General features: G+C 40.3%; 1 pseudogene; it reads left to right on the top strand.

The window, feature by feature from the left end:
* The first annotated feature begins 580 nt into the window (after positions 1-580).
* Positions 581-983, top strand: LOC105548100 (annotated as a pseudogene).
* The last annotated feature ends 9,003 nt before the right edge of the window (positions 984-9,986 follow it).

Genomic DNA, 9,986 nt, shown 5'->3' with positions numbered 1-9,986 from the left:
AAAAAAAAAAGAAAAGAAAAGAAAAAAAAAAGAAAGGGGAGTGAATTGGAGTAACACCAACCCGTGTTGATTGAGGGTGGATATTTGCACTGAGGAAGTTTGAAGAAAAAAAAGTACCTTATGAGAGGACTAAAGTGAGGCCCTAAAGATGAACAGGGAACTCCCTGAGAAGTATCTGATCCTTTCTTTGTTTTTTCATGGACAGTGGGGAAAATCATAGTAAGTTATGACATCATAATTTGGCAATATCTGATAAGACTGGGTGATGATGATAGTCTGAGTGATGATGGCAGGATGAAGATAGGAATCTGATAGTAAAGAGAAGTATGACAGATCACTCCCAAATATAGCCCTGTCCAGAAACCACCTGGACAGAAAAAAGGCCGGAGAAAGAGAATTGAGGTTTCCAACACATATGAGTGAGACCTTCTTGGATCTCTAGCTCTCGTCAAGCCTTCCCAACACCACGAGGAACAGAAATGAGCCATCCAAATGAGCTTTACCCAAATTCCTGATCCACAGTGTCAAGAGCAATGAAAGGGTTGTCGTTTGGGTCTTTTCGCTATCTTTTCGTGCTGCCACAATGGTGCACATGAATGTCCTGCCTGATGCTCTCAAGGGCATCAACAATGCCGAAAGGAGAGGCAAACGCCAGGTTCTTACTAAGCTGTGCTCCAACATCATCATCCGGTTTCTCATTGTGATGGGGAAGTATGGTTACATTGGCGAATTTGAGATCATTGATGATCACAGAACTGGGAAAAATTGTTGTGATCACAGGCAGGCTAAACAAGTGTTGAGTTATCAGTCCCAGATTTGATGTGCAACTCAAACATCTGGAAAAATGTCAGAATAATCTGCTTCTATCCCTCTAGTTTGGTTTCATTGTACTGACAACCTCAGCTGGTATCATGGACCATGAAGAAGCCAGAAGAAAACACACAGGAGGGGAAATCCTGGGATTCTTTTTTTTAGCGATGTAATACATATTCACAAATAAAATGCTTCATGGACTCTGGTACTAAAAGAAAAAAAAAAGAAACGTTGTCATTTGAAGCTATTACGTTTTAAGGTTGTTTATTATGAAGTGCTAATATCTATTTAGTAATAGATAACTAAAACAGGAAACACTGTCTGCTAAATATTCACTACTTCTTTGAGATCCATGTGGAGGTAGCAGCATCTCTTTTTTTTTGAGACAAGGTCTTGCTCTATCATCCAAGCTGGAGTGCAGTGGTTCGACCATAGCTCACTGCAGCTTCGATCTCCCAGGCTCAAACAATCCTCCCACCTCAGTTTTCTGAGTAGCTGGGACTACAGGCATGCACCACCACACCTGCTAATTTTTAAATTTTTTATTGAGCCAGGATCTCCCTATGTTGCCCAGGCTGATCTCCAACTCCTAGGCTTAAACTATCCATCTCAGCCTCCCAAAGAGCTGGGGTTACAGGAATGAGCCACCGCATCCGTCAGTAGCAGCAGCTTAAAATGGGGAATTTCAGTTTAAAATTCCAAGTGTAGCTCATAGCAAACCAGATAGAAAGAAGCCCAGGTCTTGGTTACTAACTCCCTTTCCTTGAAGTATTGAGGTATAGTAGGATTGTTATCATTAACTTTAGTGAGGTAATTCCAAGTGACCACATGGAAAGATATTTAAATTATCTACTTTTGAACATTTTAGGCCAGGCATGCTGGCTCAGGCCTGTAATACGAGCACTTTGGGAGGTCAAAGTGGGTGGATCACTTGAGTTTAGGAGTTTGAGACCAGCCTGGCAACATAGCAAAACCCCATCTACAAAAAATACAAAAATTAGCTGGGCATGATGGTGTACACCTGTAGTCCCAGCTACTTGGGAGGCTGAGGCAGGAGGATCCCTTGAGCCTGGGAGGTGGAGGTTGCAGTGAGACAAAATTACACCACTGTACTCCAGACTGGGTGATGGAAATGACACCCTGTCTTAAAAGTTTTTTTAAAAAACATTAATAGCCTGCAAAAGTTTCACCAGCCTTCTCATGCTGGTGTTATAAAAAAAAAAATTGTTGAAATGAAAATCAGAAATATAAGTTTAAAATATTCCAGGCTGTTATTATATTTAGTTTTTCTTATAAAAGCTTTTGTGTCTTATTATTGGCTTTAATTTGTTATCAATTTCTCTTTGAAAAAAACAAAAAAAGCCTCTGAACCTGCACTAGTTTTATAGGACATTCAATTGAGGTTAGCTCAAATCAATACTATGCCCTTTCTTTGAACATTGTGAGGACACAGGGAAAAGGTAAGAGTTTGCAATATAATTGGGGCATATGAGAAATTGGACTGATATATATAAAAAATTAGAGAAAAATACAAATTACTACACATTCCAGGACAAAGTTGTGTGATACACTAAGGGAAATTGCATTAGAAAAGAGACTGTCCTGGTCAGAAAGTAACTTACTGAAGAGAAACTTGAGCTAGGACTTGAAAGATGGCATGATTCGGATAGAAAAGATTTCTAGGTATCTCTTAAATAGATCCTAACACTCCCAGATCTACCAACTAACTACCTACTCTGCTAATCAATTTCTAGTGTAGAAAATTTTGTCCTTAAACTTCATTTTTTACTATTCTACAAATTATTTAACCACTTTAATGACATCTAGTATACTGGACTAGAATATTTACTAAACGGGCCACAAATAATTTAGTAAGAAACTAAGAGTAAATGTATGTCTCCATGTCCTCCTTAGGTCTAGGCTAAACTTTATAAACGAGTTACATGAAAACAATGTCCTAATAAAATAAATGTTATTCCGTCCTTCTTTTCTGGTAAGATATGCTAGTTATTGAGGAAAAAACAATTGTATGTCATAGTGTATAATTAATATAAAAAGACTACTTACATGAAAAGAAAATGAACAAGTATATGGAAATGAAATAAAATCCCTCTGCTAATTCTTGCCCATCTCAAATGTAAGTAATTTTCTAATTTTTCAATTTGTGGCAGACACAGCTAGTTGCCTATCCAACATCCATTCTCTCCTTTTTTTCTTACTTACAGAGATCTGTCCCCAGTTTAAAAAATGCTGAGCTTCTCAGATTCCCTTATGATTAGGAATGGTCAATGACATGTGAGTTGAAGTTACTTGGTGATGCCCCTAAGAATGTGCAGAAAAGGGATAGATTCAAAGGGATCATTCTTTCTTTTCCATTACCTTTTTTTTTTTTCTTTCTGGAATACAGATCTAATGTCTGGATGGGAGGCAGCAATATTACAACTACAAGAACAAAAGTCACATGTTAAGGATGGAGAATCTGGAAAGTAGGAACCGGAATTTTTCACTTTTTTTTGGAGTAAGCAGCCCTTAATTGCCTATTTATGGAGTTCATGTCACATGAAAAAAATAAATCTCTATTTGGCTAAGTCACTGAAGCCAGTTTCTGTTATATGCAGCTAAACACAACCCAAACTAATAGATAATTTTGTAGACTTACATCTCTGAAGATCTTTGGCCTTTGGGCTGTGATTACAGCTGAAGTGCCCCTTCTCCCCCCAAATTTACATTAATTTACATCTGCCTTTTCTTCCTTATTTGATGGTATGGTATGTCTGCTAGGGACCAATCAGTAGACAAAAAACATACCTGTGATTTGAACAGGGAAAATTTAACATAAAAAAAAACCATTAACCAGTGAAAGATGTCTAAAAGGAGCAGAGTGGACTCTAAGGGGTCCAGTGGTACTCCTGTAGGCATGGCTACTAACCTTGGCTGAAGAAGAACGTACAAGAAGAAGGAACCTGAGAAATTTAGAGGACAATGTGTGACTGCCACAAGAATGTGTAGTCCACCTGTGCTGAAGAAACTTGCTGGAAGCATGGGCCGTAACTGAATTGTGAGGACTGTAGAGGTGAATACTACTAGGCCCTGCCTGCAAACCAATCCACTGGCTCCACACAAAAAAGTCTACCAGAAGAAGAATGTCAAGTCCTTTCCTCTGCTCTGGCCTCCCAGTGTCTCTCCATCATCTTCTATTGGCAGAACCTACCATTTTACCATTGCCAAAGCAGAAATTTGGCAGGGTCCAGCTTACAGGGTCCAGCTCCAGAATAACAAAGCAAGGGAAAAAAAGATGGATTTGTAGCTGAGAAGTCATAAGTCAATAACTTAAGAAGTCATAAGTTAATAACTAGCACAGATAGTAAGATTCTCAACGGCAGGCATTATGTCTAATGCATGCTATGTCTCTCATAGCACCTAACAGAATGTTAAACATAGTAGTCACTCAATAAATGTTTTCTTGATAATAAATAGTATGTATGAAATGATTGGCAATAATTTTATTATCCTTTTTTATTTGTAATTTATGTGGATACACAGTAGGTGTATATATTTATGGGGTACATGAGATATTTTGGGACAGGCATGCAATGTGTAATAATCACATCATAGGGTATTGGCTACCCATCCCCTCAAGAATTTATCCTTTGTGTTACAAACAATCTTATTACACCTGTTTACCTATTTTATTTTATTTTATTTTATTTTTATTTTTTTGAGACAGAGTCTCGCTCTGTCACCAGGCTGGAGTGCAGTGGCACAATCTCGGCTCACTGCACCCTCCACCTCCAGGGTGCAAGCAATTCTCCTGCCTCAGCCTCCTGAGTAGGTGGGACTATAAGCGCGTGCCACCATGCCTGGCTAATTTTTTGTATTTTTAGTAGAGATGGGCTTTCATCATGTTAGCCAAGATGGTCTTGATCTCCTGACCTCAGGTAAGCCCGCTTCAGCCTCCCAAAGTGCTGGGATTACAGGCGTGAGCCACTGTGCCCAGCCCGTTTACCTATTTTAAAATGTACGATTAAATTATTATTGACTATAGTCACCATGTTGTGCTATTAAATACTAGGTCTTATTCATTCTTTTTATTTTTATTTTTATTTATTTTATTTATTTATTTATTTATTTATTTATTTTTTTGAGACGGAGTCTAACTCTGTCGTCCAGGCTGGAGTGCAGCGGCCGGATCTCAGCTCACTGCAAGCTCCGCCTCCCGGCCTCAGCCTCCTGAGTGGCTGGGACTACAGGCGCCCGCCACCTCGCCGGGCTAGTTTTTTGTATTTTTTAGTAGAGACGGGGTTTCACCAGGTTAGCCAGGATGGTCTCAATCTCTTGACCTTATGAGCCGCCCGTCTCGGCCTCCCAAAGTGCTGGGATTACTGGCTTGAGCCACCGCGTCCGGCCTCATTCTTTTTATTTTTTACTTTTTGTACCCATTAACCATCCCCCCTTTTCTCCTACCCCCACCCTCCACTACTCTTCCTGTCCTCTGGTAACCATCGTTTCATTTTCTATCTCCATGAGTGCAATTGTCTTAATTTTTTTATTCCACAGGTAAGTGAGAACAAGCGATGTTTATCCCTTTGTTCCTGGCTTATTTCATTTGACATAATGTCCTCCAGTTCCATCCATGTTGTTGCAAATGTCAGAATCTGATTTTTTTGTTATGGCTGAATAGTACTTCATTGTGTATAATTACCACATTTTCTTCATGCATTCATCTGCTGATGGACACTTAGAGGCCGCTTCCAAATTTTGGCTGTTGTGTGAACAGTGCTGCAGTAAACATGGGAGTGTATATATATCTTTGACATACTGATTTCCTTTCCCGTGGGTATATATCCAGTAGTTTGCTGGATCATATGGGGGCTCTATTTTTAGTTTTTTGAGGAACCTCTAAACTGTTCTCCATAGTGGTTGTACTAATTTACATTCCTACCAACAGTGTACGAAGGTTCCCTTTCCTTCACATCCTTGCGAGCATTTTTTATGGCCTGTTTTTTGGATAAAAGCCATTTTAACTGGGGTAAGATGATATCTCATTGTAGTTTTGATTTGCATTTCTCTGATGACCAGTGATGTTTAGCACCTTTTCATATACCTGTTTGTCATTTGTATATCTTCTTTTGATATCTTCAAATCTTTGGTCCATTTTAAAATCAGATTATTATATATTTTTTCCTGTAAAGTTGTTTGACTTCCTTATATATTCTGGTCATTAATCTCTTGTCAGATGGGTAGTTTGCACATATTTTCTCCCATTCTGTGGGTTGTCTCTTCACTTTGATCGTTTCCTTTGCTGTGCAGAAGCTTTTTAACTTGATGTGATTCCATTTGTCCATCTTTGCTTTGGTTGCCTGTGCTTGTGGGGTATTACTCAAGAAATTTTTGCCCAGACCAATGCCCTGGAGAGTTTTCTCAATATTTTCTTGCAGTAGTTTCATAGTTTGACGTCTTAGATTTAAGTCGTCTTTAATCCATTTTGATTTGATTTTTATGTAAGGCAAGAGATAGGGATCAATTTCAGTCTTCTTCATATGGATATCCAGTTTTCCCAGCACCATAATTATTCTTCTCTTTTAGCTAAGATGTGTGTCTCTTGAGAAAAATTAGGATTGCCTCCAGTATTTCTTCTGAATATTGCAAAATTCAAACAAAGAACCCAAGGAATATTTTAAAATTGGTGGTATGAGTTTAAAATACTTGGACATTTTTGTATGTCTATGAAGGATTCTGTGTTTATACTCTCATGTGCCTAAAGAATTCATCAAAAAACCCAAAACATTAAAGCCCTTTATGTATCCATTGCATGATATAATAAATATTGGCAGGAATGGAACATAGGTTGAGGAAGAACTAGGCCCTACATTGAGTTGTCAGGTAGGAATGTTTGTTTGTGGTCATCTTTTCACTTCTTCTTTTGATATTTTTGGTCCATTCCCAGGCCACTTACTCTCTCTTTGGACACTTGGCATCTTTATGGTGTCTCCTGACTATATAAGATTCTTTATGGTAGCACCTACTAAAGCCATCTCTCTCTAGACCATTTCTAGCTCCAGAATTTTTACCCATGTAAAATCTTGATCTCCTAAGTGCTTGTTTCAGCAGCACATACAGCAACATTTTAATGATATAGAGAAGATTAGCATGGCTCCTATGCAAGGACAACACATAAATCCATCAAGTATTCCATATTTTTATAGTATGCTATCATTTATCTCAGAAGTGAAGAGAGATACGTGATTTTATCTAAGGCATGAAGAGAATTACAAATTTATTTCTTCTATTTAAAAAATAGAAGGTTCATAGTCACCTGTAGGGGAAGGAATAGGTCAGAGGGAATAAAACTAGAAACTGGGCTGGGTGCGGTGGCTCACGCCTGTAATCCCAGCACTTTGGGAGGATCTGGTAGGTGGATAACAAGGTCAAGAGATCGAGACCATCCTGTCCAACATGGTGAAACCCCCTCTCTACAAAAAATACAAAAATTAGCTGGGCATGGTGGTGCGCACCTGTAGTCCCAGCTACTTGGGAGGCTGAGGCAGGAGAATTGCTTGAACTTGGGAGGTGGAGGTAGCAGTGAGCCAAGATGTGCCACTGCACTCCAGCCTGGTGACAGAGCGAGACTCCATCTCAAAAAAAAAAAAAAAAAGAAGTTCCAAAATGGCCAAATAGAAACAGCTCCAGTCTACAGCTCCTAGTGTGAGCAATGCAAAAGACTGGTGATTTCTGCATTTCCAACTGAGGTATCAAGTTCATCTCACTGGGGCTTGTTGTACAGTGGGTGCAGCCCACAGGCGTGAGCCAAAGCAAGGCGGGGCATTGCCTCGCCCAAAAAGCACAAGGGGTTGGGGAATTCCATTTTCTAGCCAAGGGAAGCTGTGACAGATGGTACCTGGAAAATTGGGACACTCCCACCCTAATACTGCACTTTTCCAATGGTCTTAGCAAACAGCACACCAGGAGATTATATCCCATGCCTAGCTCGGAGGGTCCCACACCCATGGAGCCTTGCTCACTGCTAGCACAGCAGTCTGAGATCCAACTGCAAGGCAAAAGTGAGGCTGGGGGAGGGGTACGCACCATTGCTGAGGCTTGAGGTAAACAAAGTGGCCAGGAAGCTCAAACTGGGTGGAGCCCACTGCAGCTCAAGGAGGCCTGCCTGCCTCTGTAGACTCCACCTCTGGGGGCAGGAATAGCTGAACAAAAGGCAGCAGAAACTTCTGCAGACTTAAACATCCCTGTCTGACAGCTTTGAAGAGAGTAGTGGTTCTCCCAGCATGGAGTTTGAGATATGAGAACGGACAGACTGCCTCCTCAAGTGGGTCCCTGACCCCTGATTAGCCTAACTAGGAGGCACCTCCCAGTAGGGGCCGACTGATACCTCATATGGCCAGGTGCCCCTCTTAGATGAAGCTTCCACAGGAAGGATCAGGCAGCAACATTTGCTGTTCTGCAATATTTGCTGTTCTGCAGCCTCTGCTGGTGATACCCAGGCAAACAGGGTCAGGAGTGGGCCTCCAACAAACTCCAGCAGATTTGCAGCTGGGGGTCCTGACTGTTAGAAAGAAAACTAACAAACAGAAAGGACATCCACACCAAAACCCCATCTGTTTGTCACCATGCTCAAAGACCATAAAACCACAAAGATGGGGATAAACAAGAGCAGAAAAGCTAAAAATTCTAAAAATCAGAGCGCCTCTTCTCCTTCAAAGGAGCGCAGCTCCTTGCCAGCAATGAAACAAAGCTGGGTGGAGAATAACTTTGACGAGTTGAGAGAAGGCTTCAGACGATGGGTAATAACAAACTTCTCTGAGCTAAAGGAGGGTGTTCGAACCCATGGCAAAGAAGCTAAAAACCTTGAAAAAAGATTAGATGAATGGCTAACTAGAATAAACAGTGTAGAGAAGACCTTCAATGACCCAGAGGAGCTGAAAACCATGGCAAGAGAACAACGTGACACATGCACAAGCTTCAGTAGCCAATTCAATGAAGTGGAAAAAGTGATTGAAGATTAAATGAATGAAATGAAGCAAGAAGAGAAGTTTAAAGAAAAAAGAGTAAAAAGAAACGAACAAAGCCTCCAAGAAATATGGGACTATGTGAAAAGACCAACTCTACGTCTGATTGGTATACCTGAAAGTGATGGGGAGAATGGAACCAAGTTGGAAAATACTCTTCAAGATATTATCCAGGAGAACTTCCCCAACCTAGCAAGGCAGGCCAACATTCAAATCCAGGAAATACAGAGAACGCCACAAAGATACTCCTCGAGAAGAGCAACTCCAAGACACATAATTGTCAGATTCACCAAAGTTGAAATGAAGGAAAAAATATTAAGGGCAGCCAGAGAGAAAGGTCGGGTTACCCACAAAGGGAAGCTCATCAGACTAACAGCAGATCTCTTAGCAGAAACTCTACAAGTCAGAAGAGAGTGGGGGCCAATATTCAACATTCTTAAAGAAAATAATTTTCAACACAGAATGTCATATCCAGCCAAACTAAGCTTCACAAGTGAAGGAGAAATAAAATCCTTCACAGACAAGCAAATGCTGAGAGATTTTGTCACCAGCAGGCCTGCCTTACAAGAGCTCCTGAAGGAAGCCCTAAACATGGAAAGGAACAACCGGTACCAACCACTGCAAAAACATGCCAAATTGTAAAGACCACCAATGCTAGGAAGAAACTGCCTCAACTAACGAGCAAAATAACCAGCTAACATCATAATGACAGGATCAAATTCACACATAACAATATTAACCTTAAATGTAAATGGGCTAAATGCTCCAATTAAAAGACACAGACTGGCAAATTGGATAAAGAATCAAGACCCATCAATATGCTGTATTCAAGAGACCCATCTCACATGCAGAGACACACATAGGCTCAAAATAATGGGATGGAGGAAGATCTACCAAGCAAATGGAAAACCAAACAAAAAAAGCTGGGGTTGCAATCCTAGTCTCTGATAAAACAAGCTTTAAACCAACAAAGATCAAAAGAGACAAAGAAGGCCATTACATAATGGTAAAGGGATCAATTCAACAAGAAGAGCTAACTATCCTAAATATATATGCACACAATACAGGAGCACCCAGATTCATAAAGCAAGTCCTTAGAGACCTACAAAGAGACTTAGACTCCCACACAATAATAAGGGGAGACTTTAA

This window comes from Mandrillus leucophaeus, unplaced genomic scaffold (genome assembly GCF_000951045.1).
Source record: "Mandrillus leucophaeus isolate KB7577 unplaced genomic scaffold, Mleu.le_1.0 Scaffold40, whole genome shotgun sequence".
Taxonomy (NCBI): Eukaryota; Metazoa; Chordata; class Mammalia; order Primates; family Cercopithecidae; genus Mandrillus; species Mandrillus leucophaeus.
This window is presented reverse-complemented; position numbering and strand designations above follow the sequence as displayed.